This window comes from Lissotriton helveticus, chromosome 3_1, assembly GCF_964261635.1.
Source record: "Lissotriton helveticus chromosome 3_1, aLisHel1.1, whole genome shotgun sequence".
NCBI lineage: Eukaryota > Metazoa > Chordata > Amphibia > Caudata > Salamandridae > Lissotriton > Lissotriton helveticus.
This window is the reverse complement of record NC_136061.1, coordinates 1,128,771,971-1,128,789,714: the sequence shown is the minus strand read 5'-3', so window position 1 is coordinate 1,128,789,714 and position 17,744 is coordinate 1,128,771,971. Positions and strand designations below refer to the sequence as shown.

Genomic DNA, 17,744 nt, shown 5'->3' with positions numbered 1-17,744 from the left:
CGCCCCATCCACCCAGGAGGAGGAATCGCCATCGTCCACAAATCCAGCCTCCGCCTGAGCACACTCCCTGACGAGTCCACAGAACTGATGGAACACCTTCACTTCAAGATACTGGCCAGCCCCACCGCCGCCCTCCGAGGAACCCTCATCTACCGACCCCCTGGACCCCGCGGACCCTTCGCCAACTCCATTACGGACATCATCTCCCCGCAGGCCATCGCATCCACCAACTACACCCTGCTGGGAGACCTCAACTTCCACCTCGACAATCAACTGGACCCCAACACCACATCCCTCCTGGACAACCTCCACAACATTGGACTCCGCCAGATCGTGACCGAGCCCACGCACTCAGCAGGACACACCCTCGACCCCCTCTTCACTACAGGAAACTCCATCACCTTCAGCCACACCACCGAACTCCCATGGACCGACCATCGTTGCGTCCACTTCACCTTCAGAACACCCACCATCCACAGACACCAGCACCTGCTTCCACAAAGAAACTGGACCAAAATCACCGATGACCAGCTCACCTCCTCACTCAACAACTCCACCCCAACCATCGCGGAAAACGACGACCCCAACACCGCAGCCCGAACCCTGCATAGATGGATCTCGGACAGCACCAACACCATAGCCCCCCTCAAGAAAAACAACAATACCCGTGCCAAGAAAGCCAGATGGTTTACCACCGAACTTCGAGAGTCCAGGCGCACATGCCGCCGCCTCGAAAAGGCCTGGAGAAACACCAAATCCACAAAAGCCCACAACAACTTCAGAGCCGCCACCAACGCCCATCATCAACTCATCAGAGAAACGAGGAAAAAAGCGATTGAAGACAGAATCTCCAACCACGCACACAACAGCAAGGAACTTTTCAGCATCATCAAGGAGTTCGCCCAACCCACCAGCGAGTCTACCGACATCCCTCCCTCACAAGACCTCTGTGACAAACTCAGCATCTTTTTCCACCACAAAATCAAGGGCATCTACGACAACTTCGACGAAGACAACCAACACACTGAACCCTCACCAACCACCCCCGACACCCGGAAACCAGCGATTGATGACTGGACAGCCCTCACCACCGAAGACACACTGAAGACAATGAAGTCAATCCACTCAGGGGCCCCCACGGACCCCTGCCCCCACCACATCTTCAACAGAGCCGCCAACACCATCGCACCCATGCTCCGCCAAACCATCAACCGCTCCCTGGCGACCGCCTCATTCCCCGACGACTGGAAACACGCCGAGGTCAACCCCCTCCTAAAGAAACCCTCAGCGGACCCCACCGACCTCAAAAACTACAGACCCATCTCCCTGCTCCCGTTCCCAGCGAAAGTCATCGAGAAAGCCATCAACAGCCAACTCGCCACATTCATTGAAGAACACAACATCCTCGACTCCTCCCAATCCGGCTTCAGAAAAAACCACAGTACGGAAACCGCCCTCCTCGCCGCAACAGACGACATCCGCACCTTACTGGACAAAGGAGAAACAGTAGCCCTCATCCTCCTCGACCTATCAGCGGCGTTCGACACAGTCTCCCACCGCACCCTAATACGCAGACTCTACGATGCAGGAATCCAGGACAAGGCCCTCGACTGGATCTGCTCCTTCCTCTCCAGCAGGACGCAGCGGGTCAGACTCCCCCCTTTCCTCTCGGACCCCACACCTATCACCTGCGGAGTCCCCCAGGGCTCCTCCCTCAGCCCGACGCTCTTCAACGTCTACATGGCTCCACTTGCCCCCATCGTCAGAACCTACGGACTCAACATCGTGTCATATGCAGACGACACCCAGCTCATCCTCTCCCTATCCAACGAGCCCAACACCGCCAGACGCAACTTTCGAGAAGGCATGGAAGCCGTCGCCAAATGGATGAAAAACAGCTGCCTACAACTAAACACCAACAAAACAGAAGTACTCATCATGGGCCCAAACCCCGACGCCTGGAGTGACACCTGGTGGCCCACCGCCCTCGGAAACCCGCCAACCCCCACAGACCACGCACGCAACCTGGGAATCATCCTGGACTCCGAGCTCAAAATGGACCGCCAGATCAACTCTGTCTCATCTTCCTGCTTCCACACCCTCCGCCTCCTTCGTAAGACCTTCAAATGGATCCCCCTCGAACACCGAAAGACAGTCACTCACGCCCTGGTCACCAGCAGACTCGACTACGGCAACGCACTCTACGCCGGAATAAACAAAAACCTCATCCGCAAGCTACAGAACATCCAGAACGCCGCCGCAAGACTGGTCCTCAACCTGCCAAAACACTGCGCACACTCCACTGGCTCCCCGTCGAGGCGAGAATCACCTTTAAGATGCTCACCCACGCACACAAGGCCCTCCACGGCACCGGACCAGCATACCTGAACAGCCGACTCAAATTCCACGCACCCCAAAGGACCCTACGATCAGCCCAGCTTTCCTACGCTGTGGTCCCCCGCACCAGAAAGACCAGATCGGGAGGCCGCTCCTTCTCCTTCCTCGCGGCCAAAGCATGGAACGCCCTTCCGCTCCACCTCAGACAGACAACATCGCTCTCCATCTTCGCAAGAAACCTCAAAACCTGGCTCTTCGACAGACCCCCTCCTTGATGGAATGGAACCTGCACCCCCCCAACCCCCCCCCCACCCCTAGCGCCTTGAGACCCTTACGGGTGAGTAGTCGCGCTTTAACAAACTCTTGATTGATTGATTGAGTAGAAATGTATTGCGGGGCGGGGGGATGGGACTGAGGTTCAGGAACCCGAAGCCAGCTCGCGCCCCTTAGGGCCCATAAGGCCTCCGCAGTGCAGACTGCGGATTAGGTGGGTAGGAGGGCGCGGTTGCCCATACATAGTTTGGATGGGAGCGACTCTTGTGAGGTTAGGTCCTGTTCTGGGGGGGGGGGAGGGCCTGAGGCAGTTGGGGTGGCCCGAGGCACAGTTAAGGGAGGGGGGAGAGGGGCTGTTTTTGTGGGGAGGAGGAAAAGTGTCATCACAAGCGACCGGAGACATGTCTATGTTGTGACGCATCGCATTGCATGGGATAATGGCTAATGCAGGAATGATAAAATGTGTGACTTGGAATGTGAGAGGGCTTCATACCATGACCAGACGACACAAAATTCATGCATATCTGGTCCGTAGGGGGGTCCATATTGCGCTACTGCAAGAGACACACCTGACGAAAAAGGAGGGAATAGCACTACAGCGTAGATGGAGGGGACACTTATTTAACACTACGTATTCGGCCTTTGCTAGAGGGGCCTTAATTTGGATAAGAGCGGGCACCCCTTTTCAAGTAGTCCGACAGGTGGTAGATCCAGAAGGGAGGTTTGTAGCAGTGGAGGGGAAACTCAGAGGGGGACACATAGTGCTTTGCAGCGTTTATGCACCCAATGTAGACCAGGCTGCGTACTTTGCGTAGCTTTTTGGGGAACTGGCTAGCTACCTTGCAGGCCCTGTATTGGTAGGAGGCGACCTTAATTCGGTGGTGGATGTTGACCTAGATAGATCACACCCTCCATTACACTCGTCCCCTGTGCGCAGACTAGCGAAGTGCAGATCAGACTGGCAGGAACGGTGGGAACTAACCGATGTTTGGCGCACACAGCACCCGATAGAACGAGATTACTCATTCCACTCCGCCCTCCATGACCTCCACGTTCATATCGATGCCTTCTTGTGCTCACCGCTAGTGCTCCCTGCAGTGGCCCGCACCGAATACCTGGCACGTACGATATCAGATCATAACCCCCTATTAATATCACTTGACTGGATGACTGACATTTCCAGGGTCCCGACTTGGCAACTTAGGCCAGACACACTAGATGACCCACCATTCCGCGAGGGGTTAGGGGACAGAATCGGCCAATATTTTACGGAGAATGAAGGCTCCACCGACTCCAGGGCCACGGAATGGGACGCTTTTAAGGTGGTGGTGAGGGGACACTGCATTGGCAAATTCGCTGGGGCCCGCAGAACGTTGCTGGATGACTTAGATGGGGTGGAACGCAAGCTACGGGAGATTGAACTGGCGCGCCCAAATCGCTCCAGGGGGACCTCTGCGCGGCGCGGGAAGCGGTGGCGGTTGAACTGGAACGCCTTCGCAGCTATGATTACAAGAATTATCTTGTGAAAACGCACGCTGAGGGAGATAAGGCGGGGGCCCTGTTGGCTTGGCTTGCCAACCCCACCAGACGCAGCCACCCGATCCTAGCCATATCAGAGAGGGGGGGCCACATGAGTACCATGAAGCCGGAGATCCTTGATAGCTTTAGTTCCTACTATGGACAGCTATAATACAAGAGTGAGCTCGGCGATAGGGGGGTGGAAATTGATGCCTTCCTGGATGACCTGCAGCTGCCACGATTGGAGCAGGCCCAAGCAGATGCCTTGGGCAGCCAAATGGAACTGGCTGAAATTAGGGGAGCAGTGAAGCATATGGCCCGCAATAAGACCCCGGGATTAGACGGTCTGCCGATAGAGTTTTATGGTCGTTACATAGAACAATTGGCCCCGCGGCTCCAAACAATTTATAACGAGGCTAAAGACAAGGGACGACTACCATGCTCCATGCGCGAAGCCCTAATGATCCCCCTGTTGAAACCCCGGAGGGAGAGCACCAACACTGCGTCCTATCGTCCGTTGTCAATGCTGACAACCGACTATAAGATTTTGAGCACCGTGCTAGCGTCCAGACTACTGCAACACATGCAGGCACTGGTCCACAAAGACAAATCCGGGTTTATACCCACGCGTAACACCACGCACAATATCCGAAGATTGACCCGATTAATGAGTAGCCCGCTGCTAGAGGCTAGAGCACCCCTAGTGCTGGCAGTCGATATAGAAAAGGCTTTTGACAGCTTGGAGTGGGAATACTTGTATAAGGTGCTGCGGCGTTTTGGTCTCGGGGAGGGCTACATAAGGTGGACGAGAGTATTGTACACAGCGGCGAGGGCAAGAGTGAGGGTAGGCACCCTGATATCACACCAATTTGAAGTGCTCCGCGGCACAAGGCAAGGATGCGCGTTGTCCCCGCTGCTGTTTGCCCTGGCGGTGGAACCGCTTGCGGCAATGGCTAGGAAGGGCGACCGCTACGGGGGGCTGGGTCACGGAGGAGATCGCCACTTCATCTCGCTGTATGCGGACGACCTCCTCCTCTTCCTGGAGGATGCCAATGAGGCTGTGGAAGGAGCGGAAAGGCTCCTTGCTCGCTTCGGCGAGCTATCCGGCCTGAGAGTCAACTGGGCCAAGACCTGCCTGTTCCCTCTACGTAAACACGAGGTGCAGCCCTTCCTCCGGCCACTGCTTAAGTGGGAGCCAGACTGCTTAGAGTATCTGGGAGTACATATATTCCATGAAGAGGCGTACATGTTGGAGGCCGCTGCCTCCGAACCTTAAAAGGCAATATGGCCTTCTGGGCCACTCTCCCGTTATCAGTGACGGGCCGCATTTCCCTGCTCAAGATGGTAGCCTTACCCTGATTGCTGTATTACTTCCGGACGCTGCCTGTTTGGGTGCCAGCGGCGATTTTTCGACATCTGAGATCAATGGTCATTTCCTTTTTGTGGGGCTCGGGCAGACGCAGAATTGCACTGTCCACGCTGACCCGCCCGAAAGACGAGGGAGGCCTGGCGGTCCCAGACTTCGAACTCTACTATCTAGCGGCCCAGCTTCAGACCTTCACGCAAGAAATCCCGAAGGTGTACCGTGGCCCAGAGCAGGACCGAGACAGCGGCACCCCCCGACACGTGCTAGCCTACATAGCCCTGCGGCAGCGATTGTCACTCAGAGACCTCTCCCTGGAAGAGAGGACTTTCTGCCTGTGCTGGAACCGATCATCGAGACGTGCGGGGATTAAACACCCATATGCGCCCGAGATTCCTGTGGGCATGTTAACAGCACTTCCACACGGGGGTGACTGGTCGCGCTTGCAGGATTGGGAGGAGGCAGGACTACAGGTAATAGGAGACTTATTCGACGATGGGACATTGGCCCCATACCAGACGTTGCAGAAGCGCTACGGCCTTCCACGGGGCGACTACCTATTGCATGCGGCGGTGGTGCGAGCCGTTCAGGCTCACTGGGGAAAGGGGCTAGAGGAGCCGCCGACGGCGTTGGCCTGCCAGTACACTATGATGTCGGGCGGGCACCTTCAAGGCGGATACATGCCTCTACTCCAGAATGTTGAATGAAACCCTGCAGCCTCTGACCACCCTGAAGGCCAAATGGGAATTAGACCTGCAGACAGAAATCCCTGACGCCACGTGGATGCAATTGGTGGGACACGCTAGGAAGAGCACGAGGAACGCACGGTTCCAGCTAATCCACTTTTATATTCTCCATAGGGCCTACCTTACCCCGAGCAAAATACAGAAATACTTCGGAGCGGTGGAGGCAGCTTGCCCACGCTGTAACACACTAGGGGCGGATCTGACTCACATGCTCAGAGACTGCCCTCACTTACAGGACTACTGGAGGGAGCCTGGTGACACGCAGTAGAAACAGCAGATAGGGACCTCCAATACACTACAGCCGTCAGTATTCTGCACTGTTTCCCGCACACGCCCAAAAATAAAATGTCAAGCAGGTTCATTGATATGGGCCTCCTCTTGGCCAAACGTGAAGTGACCAAGGGATGGAAGTCGAAGACGGGTCCAACTCATCGAAGATGGCTAAATGAGTTTTTGAAATGGGCAGCAAGCGAGAGCACGATCAGGTACCAATTAGCACGTAGAAGGGCGGACGAGAGAGCTTTGGAGGTGGCGATGGAATGGGAACTCTTGGTGCAAGCACTGTGAGATAGCACGATTGATGAGGAGGAGGACGAAAGGGAAATACCGACTGACACCACTAACACACATATGGTGACAGCGCCCTCATCAGTCACACATACTCAGTAGACGAGTAAGACCTCCTGCTAGCGGTCATATAGCCCTACATTCTTAGCCGGGCGCGAATGGTGACACTTGGGAGGAGGGGGGGGGTATCTTCAGGGGGTGGGGGGACTCTTACTAATGATAGTATAGATGAGGCGGTTCTTTCTCAGACATCAGTGGGGGGAGAGGGAAGTAGAATTTAAAATCAAAAGCAGACGATGGACCTCCCCTAAAGACCTACACAGCGACTGACAAATGTAAGGATTGTCTAATCTGTGCTTCTTGCCGCCCGACCTCCGGGATGTGGGCTGAATGGCTGTGTATAATATGTGGATACATGAACAAGGGAGTGAGGACTCCGCATCAATGATAATTCTCCTGATTGAAATGCTATGTATTTGGTTCTGCAATAAAAACGGTTTAACAAAAAAAAATGAATCTAAAATGGTTACATGGCTCTGGCTAACTTTCCGTAGAGTAGGACTATAGATGACCCTAGGGACCATAACACTACTAGTGTCAGTCTACTGACTCTAATCTAGTACCCGATTTGGACTTAATCTTCCTAGTGAAAATGAATGAAATAGGGGGAGTTGTACAGGCATCTAAAAATGTGTAATGTTTTTTCTAGGCGTACTACCAACCACCAGTGCCGGCGGTGCCAGCGGCGATGGCGATACAGCCATTCTGGAGGGGGCAGGAGAAGATGCGGCACCTGCAGGGGCTACATGGGGGGAGCCAGCAGCAGTGGCCGGCGGTGGTAAGTTATATTCATTACTTATTGACATTACTACTAGCTGGAAGGGGGTTCACTTCACTCACTGTGAGACTTATTAAGTATGCAGTTGTAGTGAACATTATACAACGGTTGAAGACACGCTTTACTTAGCATTAGCAATAGCATTACCAGCGTGAGTTGAGTAATCAATGGCCTCTTCTATTTGACTCTAACTCAGCTGTGAAAGTTTTATGGAGAAGACTAAAAGTCAGATCAGATGACCTTGATGGATGTGTTGAACAAAAAGGGAAAGAAGGGTGGAATGAGGAAGGACGGGCGAGATGTGATACGACTGGCAGAGAAGGATATGTAGAAGTATGCATCAGTGGCTGATAGGAATCAGATACTATGCATGGGTTGTTGAAAGCTGGGTGGAAGGTGAAAGAAGATGCCTGCCTGGGTGGGCCACACAGTATGGGTGGATACTAGACAGCAAGAAACATCAGCCGGGTTTATGGGTTAAACTTAAAGCCAAGGCAAGCAAGGAAGGCGCGGAGGCATGGGTGGTTGTTGGTGAAACCAACTAAGTTTGGTAAAAGATATATAAAAAAGAATGATAGACATTTACTTTTAATGGATGGATCCCTGGATGTATTCATCATAAATAGACAGCATAGGTGGAGACTGTCACTGGATGCAGAGTCTTACTTTGTAGAGAATGTAAAAGAAACTGCACCAGAGTAGGAAAGCAGAGAGGAATATAAGTAGTATTTTTAGAATACAGTTGACTCACAGTAGTTTGCAAGCACATCATATATATATATATATATATATATATATATATATATATATATATATATTATCAAGCGCCTTCCTCCGACTCCGAGGACCACTCCCTACCTCTGTTTGGTCGGTGGTGGAAGTGCTGGCAGGTGATCTGGGGAGGGAGAGGGGCAGGTTAGGGGGTAGTAAACTATGGATTACTGCCAAATATAGGTAAGTAAACATAAAAATAAATAAAACAAATTTAATTGTGCACACTGCACCGCCAAATGCAATGCAGTGTGCGCACCATTTGTCTTATTTATTTATATGTTTACTTACCTGTAATTGGCCGTAATCCATAGTCTACTACCCCCCCACCCTGCCCGTTCCCACGTCACCGCCCGCGAGCACTCCCACCACTGACCGCTACTGTACTGACCTTATGTCATTGTTCCATATATAAGGAAGGATCATTGGATCAGATATATAATAATAATCTGCCTTTTTGTAGTAGCCAGGGCAGAGTGAAAGTGAAATTGAGCAATTGCCCTTCATGTAATAGAGAGAGTATTGCTAGAGCAACCCGTAATATAAAATATAAGCGTGTAATCAATTGTTGGTGTACATTTAATGTAGTCACAACATCACACCTCAATATAAATCACACAGCCCGGGGGAAAGAGGGTTAGGGTTTGATGAATGGATGGGAAGGGAGGTATGGGGAATGGGTTTACAAAGAAAAACAGTATGCATGGACACAACAAAATTAAAAAACAATCTTGGAGGACAACCATGATCCATTATCCAATGAATCTATAAGGGGAGAAAAGGGAAATGCATGTATGATGATGAAGATAACTTGATGGTTATTGAGTAGTACTTAGTACTTACTAACTATTACTACACAATTAGACAGTACAGGGCAGCAGTATTATTAATATGAAGTTTGCCTTGCCTGTATGCCCTCAGAGAGACCCAAATTACATGCTGTACCGGGCTTACTTTTAAAGCTCGCAAAGAAAATTAATGAATAGTTGTAGGGATCAATTAGCAAACAAACAACAACACAACAACACACAGTTGTAATGATTGAAGAGATGGAGAGAAAAAAGGAATCAAATTAATTAAAAGATGAATGATGAATGATACTAAAGTTACTCTATTATCCAGGTCCAATTTTGGAGTTGCATCTTGTCATTCATCTTGGTGCTCCCTTCCATGGACACTCTGCAAATCATTCTTGGGTGCTACTGCCTGCCTGATGCGGATTGGTAAGGTAAGTATGAGTTGTTTCTCCCAGTATATCACAGGGTAAAGGCTGGCCTGTAATTGTAGATGGAAAAATAAAAGGGATATTGAAAAAGAAATGAATTAAAAATAAAGCATCAATTTCGGTGGAGTGCAAGAACTTAGAAGACAAGACTCGAGAGAACACTTTCAGACTGAGGCGGTTATACATCATGTCTACTCTATTTATAGCATTAAGCTACAACAACAACAAGATAGGAGCCAGCACAGAACATGCCCACGGCACCTGGCCGTGACCAACCTCCATTTACGTTAAATTTTGACAGAGCCAGACAAAATGCATATACAGCAACCTAGCATTTTTCAAATCAAGTGACTAAATCAATGCGCCACTGTCATTCATACCACTACACTCGACTACACCACTACATGGAGATGTAGCCTAGGTCTGCTGTGGTTCTTGTTGAATTGTTGTGTTTACCTTTTATGCCAGTTCATGAAACGCAGTTATTCCATCAATCATCTCCGATCCAACTGACTGACTGCGTGCAAAGATAGTATTGTCACCATCATGGTGTGGTACTTGTACGTGTTGTCCAACACCAACTCAGTCTGTAGTGACTCCGATTAAGTCCGTATTCCATATTAAAAAATTGCAACGGATATTGGCCTGCACTTGCAGTAGTAGGAGGAGTACAATGTGGTTATTAAACATTAACTCTCACTTGAGTCACTTTTACTTTGTAGATTAACTAGTATAGTTCGACTTCATGCACATTTGCTCAGTCAGCAAGCATCCAATGCAATGCTTGCCATCATTCATTAATCATTACCTGTCTTGCTCTTCTCTTTGGCTGTCAGATCAGATGCTTAGCCTTCTGACAGTGATGAGTTTACTTTTGGATGCCTGCTCAAGTTCTGACAGTAAAGAGTTGTGGATGCCTGCAGACAGAGGCTGTAGCCTTAGGACAGTGATAGGTTTCGGCTCGGGAACTAAACGGAAGATAGCTATAGTCACGTTTTACTTCAAATGGAGGATCTGTTGAAGGCAAAATTTATTGTACTATTCTCCATCCCCTTCCAATGTCTGGCTTGATGGAAATGTATTTAGTGCAATCAGGAAGATGGAGCAGGACTCTGAGGAGTGGAGTGGACAGTTAAATGCACAGACTTGCAACTCCAATATGGAAATAAAAATAGGAGACGGTGGTGATGTATTTGTTGTGATTTGATTTGAACCAGAAAGACAGATACACACACCAATAATGGAAGGAAGAAAATAACAATTTGAAAGCCTAGTTGTCAGGGAAGAGGAGCTCATCCTCAAACTCTGGTGGTTCGTACAGAAGTAGGTCATGTAACCCACTACTTATGTCATCGAAGTCGCTCTCCTCTTCATGCTATGATTCACGTATTTTGTACACCGTGGTATAAAGTGCTGATTCATTTTGATCATGATTAACCTCTTTTGGGCGAGAGACTGGTCCTTTTCACAGTTACAATGGCACCATCAGCAGTGAAAACATGCTCAGAAGAGACACTTGTGACAGGGCAAGCCAGATACTTTATCGCCAGCCTGCTGAGCCCTAGCCATTGGCGTCTTTTCCCATACCAATACACCAATGGACTTTACTCCATGGAGACCTCTGTTGTGTCATCCATATAGGCCTGGACCATCCGCTCAATGTTCAGGGGTGCTCCGATTTGCTTGGCCTCTTTTGCCTTTGCATCAGCAATGGACTTACCAAACCCTTTACGTAGAAACCAATCAGTTGCCGTTTATTTTGATGTGGCTGATGATCCTGTTGGTGATGTCGTTGATGTACTTATTGGTAGTGTTGGTGACTGCTCTCAGGCTCTGAAGTAGAACTGGACTTTGGATGCCCTGTAGTACTTGTTCTGTCCTGGGGTGGCGGGCCTCTACTTAAGAGCCATTCGTTTTTAAAATCAGTGGCTTCCTCAGCTATCAAAGTTTTGTACTTGGCAACATCCACTTCTGAAAAAGGAACTACTTCATTACTGATCACTAATAATTTGTACCGTGGATCCAAAATTGTGGCAGTAATGTAATGTTAATGTGACACAATGTTATTTTGAATCCTTTCATTTTCAGATAAGCGAACGCCTAAGGTGTCCGTCAAATAATATGCGTCTACTTTGTCATCCACACCTGCGCACGTTTCAGACACGTCCTTCAGCTGTTGCTCTAGCATGTACAACAATGGGATAGCTTGGCCCATAGTACAATCCTCCCTGCTGACTTCACGTGTGAAGACCTCAAAAGGAAGTAATATCTCTGTCAGGCATTTAACGAGGTCCCATTGGCCCATCTCAACGGTCATGCCTTTCACAGTAGGATCCCATAATCTTTTCATGACATAAGCATTAAGTGGTATGTACTGCTCAAACAGACGATCAAGCATGTAATAAGTTGAGTTCCAACGTGTTGGCACCTCCTAGATGAGGGCTTTGGCTGGCATTTTATGCTCACGTTGAATGACCCTCAGCTGCTTCCGGGCTTTAAAAGAATGGTTGAAATGTGTGCATATTCTTCTGCAGGTGGTCAGTAAGTTGCTGAATTTGCTTTCATTTTTTAGAAAGTCTTGAACAACTATGTTAATGCAGTGTGCCAAACACGGGACCCTGAAATAGCCACCATCTTTCATGGCCCTAACTACATTACTGCCATTGTCCATGGCAACAAAACCCATTTTAAGCCCTCTTGATCGCAGCCACTCAAAGACCTTGCTGTTAAACTCATCCAAAATATTTGCAGCAGTATGAAATTTCTCCATAGCAAACATGGCTACAGTTGCATGTTTGCGAGTGTCATTAAAAATCTCAGCAGTGTCAACACCTGCAAATATATTTTCTCTAACACCCGAAAAAGAGATCCAGTGTGCAGTGATGCACATGTAATCAGTGGCTTGGCAACTGGTCCACATGTCTGTTGTCAGGTGGATACTCTGAACAGCACTCCTCTTTAAGGCTTTTCCAAGCAATTCCAGCACATCGTGATGTAGTGCTGGAACAGCAACTCTGGCGAAATAGTAGCAGCTGAGAACCTTCCATTTTGGGCAGATGGTTGTCACAAATTCCAGAAAACCCACCCCTTTAACAAAAGAAAAAGGGAGAAATTCCAGTGCTAACATTTTAGCCAGTTTTGCATTGTACAAACGTGCTATTGGGTGGATGCGTTGGTACTGCCCCTCCGGTCTAGTAAACATGCTAAGAATGGTAGTCTGCATGGTATTCCTTTCTATTAGGCACAACGCCACACTTTTTTTCATTGCAGTACTACTTGGTGTCTCAGGCTGACTCTTACTCTTGTGCGACTGAAATGTTGCTGAGGATGTAGGCGGTACCACTGCAGTGCTGGGATCAGGGCTACTTTGTGTACCACTGCCAGAGAGAATGTCTTCCTCTTCTTCTTCTTCCTGTTCCACCGTGAGGGGTGAGGGTTTATCCCCGCCAACAGCAATGGTTCCAGTTTGTATGTGACAAAGGTGGTCCTCCCAGTTGATTGGATGGTGTTTTTTCAGATGGGTCACTTGGCCTCCAGTACCATAGTTTGTACCAAGCTTACCACGACTAACAGAGGTATGACAAATGGAGCATATAGCAATGTTCTCCTCCTTTTCGCAAACCATAAAGAAGTTGGAATTATCACTGGTTCAGGGATTACATCTACAGTCTATTGAGACTCGAGCCCTGAAGAGTCAGAGATTATTTGTCTCAGACGAAACACGTGTCGGCTGGCTGTTTACTGTGCCAACACACAGTAAAAGAACAGAGGAAATCATAACCAGGTTGTGTTTTTGTTGTCCTGTATATTATTACATGCTGTATAACTTTGATTATATGTGTCCACAGGACTGTTAACCGTAAAGAAGTCCAACACTGGGGAGTTTACCTTTTGTCTCCTGCTGGAGGTGCTACTTCCAATGCCAGATGAACTGGATGGTGTGCGTTGAATTTGACTCTGTGGCTGTGCAGTACCACTACCTACTTCTGCTGAGGTGGTGCTTGTGCTGGATCTAGGATGCTGCCGGCCCTTTGCTAATGTAAATATGGAAGCTGGAGATCGTGTTGGTGTTACCTGTGTTGGAGGTGTGCATGCTACATGATCCCTCACAGCCATTCTGGATTGGGTAATAATGTTGGTCTCCATGTCCTTGGGGCCGGGAGTGATGTTCGTGAAGACTGGCTCACCATCATTATTCTGCTGTTCTACATCAACCTCCATAAGTCTACGGCTTACTGGAAGCTTCCTTTTCCCTAGCCTGGTCTTGGGATGTTTCTCCCTCTCATGCTCAGGTTGTTGTGGCTCCCAAGTGACATCTAGATCATCAGAAGGGATGCCTGGTGAAGAACTCAATGGACTCACCCTCCTTTTCCTTGCTGGGGATGTGGAAGACAATGGATCCCCTGAATGAGTGGCTTCCTCTTCGTCTTCCTCTGCATGAGGCTCAATTTCCTGAACTGCCCCTACTTTGGGAGGAACAACAACTACTATTGCGGGCGGTGGTTGCGGCTGTTGTTGTTGACCACCTATCCTTGGTGTTCCCTCCTGCTTGATTGTGTACTACTTTGAGATAGCGATAAGTTTAGGTTAGTCTCAGCATCACTGCTTTCCACCATTAGGCTGGCTACCTCTTCCACACTCATCTGCTTGAGCCTGGGTTGGTGAGTTGGGCCCACTGATGCAGAGGTGCTGCCCCCAAAAAAGGTTTTGGGCGGCACACCAGACTTAAGTGACACTTCCTTCTTCTTCTGTTCCTTCTTCTCAATAGCAACTTTCTTGGTACTGGAAGACATGGTACCTGCTTTCTTTGGGGCCATCTTCTTCAGATGTCAGCAGTACTCAGTTGCACAAGTTGCAGAGATGTCTGGTCAGGTCACTCACACGTCACGTCGTGTATAGTAGCAGGACATCATTCTGGCACCACAACGGACGATGATAACACACCTCCTCCTCACTCCTTTATGCACCTAAAAGCAAAAAAGCCAGATGAACATCAGTCAAACGATAGTACAATCAAACTAATGTAATATTAATATAACTTCTTAGTGTGTGGTTGTCACAATTATTACATTTTCAGTGAACAACAACAGTGTAGCCATTTATGAGACTGACAACAAGGCCAGGACATTCCTGGTGTACTGTACTGTGTACACACAGGAAGAATAGGAATAGCAAAGAACAAAAACATAAATGTAGTGGAGCCTGTTTGCCCTAAATTTGTGCATCACGTGGGATGGATGCAGCATCAAGGAGCAGCAACAACACATACACATGCAAAAAAGGCATTTATTTAACACACCCAAAAAGTGAAATATCACCCAGGAAAAACACACATTTTGCAATTCAATCCAATGCCATCCATGCCATACATGATGTTAAAATTCAACAGACAACACAAAATCAGTTGTTTAACTTTCATGCACCCATGATGATTGGTGAGTACCTCTGGGCCTACTGGCAGACTAGGCCACAAGCTTGGAGGCCTATGACAAAAGCACAGTGGCTGGTCCCACAAAATGTGCGCCACCACATGGCCAGACCACTCACAAAAAAAAAAAAGGAATACAAGACAGACAATGCAGGCCCATGGCAAAAGCACAATGCCTGGCTTCTCAAAATGGCCGCTACCCACTTGGTCAGGCCACCCACAATAACAAGAAGGTACATACAGAGGACAGGAACAGGAAGTTGAAGTCTCTGGGGAACTTCCTCCCTCTTTTAGAAAATTGTAATAAAAATAAAAATGACTCCAAGCTCCAACAACTACAGCAAAAAACCAACCTGAGGAGTTTTTTTTGCAAAATGAACAAAATCATCATTTTCGAGAAGGTTTTATGTTGCTCGCAAGATATTTTTTCCAGATTGCAAATTCTGCGTGTTCGGCATCGCGAACTGTACAAAAAGTCGTTATCGCGAGCGCGAATATGCATATTGAGCGCGCAAAGAAGACAAAAACTGTAAGTCCGCGTTGTCGCGGTGTGCAGAGTTGCGGAAACTACACGAGCTGAAATCCTAGGGTTACCTACTGGCTGAAAATCCCTATTTAATTAATACACACCCAAAAACTGAAATTCCACTACAAAAACACATTTTGCAAATCAATCCAATGCCATCCATGATGTTACAATAAAATTCAACAGACAAAACAGTAACAGTTTTTATGCACCCATGATTTGATGATGGCTACCTCTGGGCCTCCTGGCAGACTAGGCCACAAGCTTGGAACTGAAGCCTATGGCAAAAGCAAGCACACTGCCTGGATGGCTCCACAAAATGGCCGCTAGCCACCCACAACAAAAAGAAATGGAAGACAAAAAATGCAAGCCTATGCCAAAAGCACACTGCCTTTCTTCACAAAATGGCCGCCACCCACATGGCCAGGCCACAACAACAAGCACAAGCCAAGGGGAACAAAGAAAAGACATGCAGGCCTATATGGAAAAAGAAGCACACTACTAAACTACCACCACAAAATGGCCACAAGCCACATGGTCACTAACAGTCACAACAGGCTATTGAAAACAATGAACTGAGGCAGGCCTATATATGACCAGACAAAGGAGGCCTTCTAAACAACACAGCTTTAATACAAAAATGCAAAAACAAAAATCAACAGAGCTACAAAAGGATTGAAAAGTTACACATCAAGCACACATAAAGGTATTTAACACACACACCCAAACGGGGAAATACACCACAACCACATTTAGCAATTGAATCCTATGCCATCCATGCCCTACACGATGTTCACATTTTAACAGACACCACAGAAACATGGACCCATGGGTACCTCTGGGCCTACTGCCTGAAATTTCAAAGAAAAACAACTAGGCCCCTACTGAAAGTACAGGCCACCCACAACAATAATTTTTAAAAATGATGAAAAGCCGAGAAAACTGTAGGTAAAAAAAGCCCTAATCAAACAAACATTTACACCAATTCTCCAACTTACATGTAAAATGAAATCTCAAATCCCAAAGTCCTCAAATAAATCCAATCTAATGATATGATCCTGCAGACAGACACAACAAGTGATCCTTCCAGCTCCAAATCCAAATGAAACTGAACAGCACATGGACAAAGCACTGGGAGGAGCCTGCTGGATTGGAACAGGAAGTTGGAGACTCAGGCGCACTTTCTTCCTCTTGAAAAAAAGGGCTATAGCCAAATCACAATCTGAGCAAAATGATCCTTTTTGAGAAGGTTTTATTGTGCTCGAGAGATATTCTTTGCCAGATTGTAGTTTCTGCGTGTTCGGGAATGCGATCTTACCAACACTGCCGCCGAATGACGTGTTCGCGTTCACACAGTCTTGCGAGATCATGCGGGATCTGAGATGTCATCAGTGATGTCATTAGTGATGTCATGAGTGATGTCACTGACCATGTCATGAGTGATGTAATATGTGACGTCATCAGCAGTGCATTGCGGGCGTGCAAGTTATAGTTAGCTGAACTAACTATAACGGGGGAATTTCAATCATTTTTATGATAGAAATGTCCAGCTAACTATAACGCCCCTGAAACCTATGTTTTTTTCAGTGAATTTCTAAGGTTTTTTAAATGCTAATTCCTTAGTATAACCTGCTTGAAACCTATGGTGTTTTCAGTGAATTTGTAAGGTTTCTTAAATGATAATTCCTATTTATAATGTTCAATAAGCATATCTGTTTTTTTCTATCTTTTTTAATTTTCATCCCATTCTCAACGTAGTAAAAACTGCAATTATTACCACTCTTCAATGTATTCCTTCCTCCAAGAAAATCGCTACAAACCAGAACCACAATCAACGTTAATAATATACAAGCTAGGCGTTCTCGTAGACAAAAACCAAAAAAAACACCACTTCCCAAACTTTCAAAAACAAACCAAATCTACAATGCTATCCCAAAAAAAAGGCGATAGTTCCATTCACCTCTAACAAATTAATATCAACATTTAACTAGTGTAAGGACCTCGACTATGTACTGTATAAATTACATCCAACTCACACCCATATCTAAAGACAAATATGTAATAGAGGTACTAACTATTCACTTCCAACAGCCAACAAAATACCAACACTTAGCACCACCACCAAAAGAACTACCCCTCCTGACCGCTCCCT

At 47.7% G+C, this 17,744-nt stretch overlaps 1 protein-coding gene across 3 annotated transcripts in view; it reads left to right on the top strand.

The window, feature by feature from the left end:
- The window catches only part of GALNT13 (polypeptide N-acetylgalactosaminyltransferase 13), a 1,001,053-nt gene that overhangs the window by 607,124 nt on the left and 376,185 nt on the right, over positions 1-17,744 (top strand). The window lies entirely within an intron of this gene.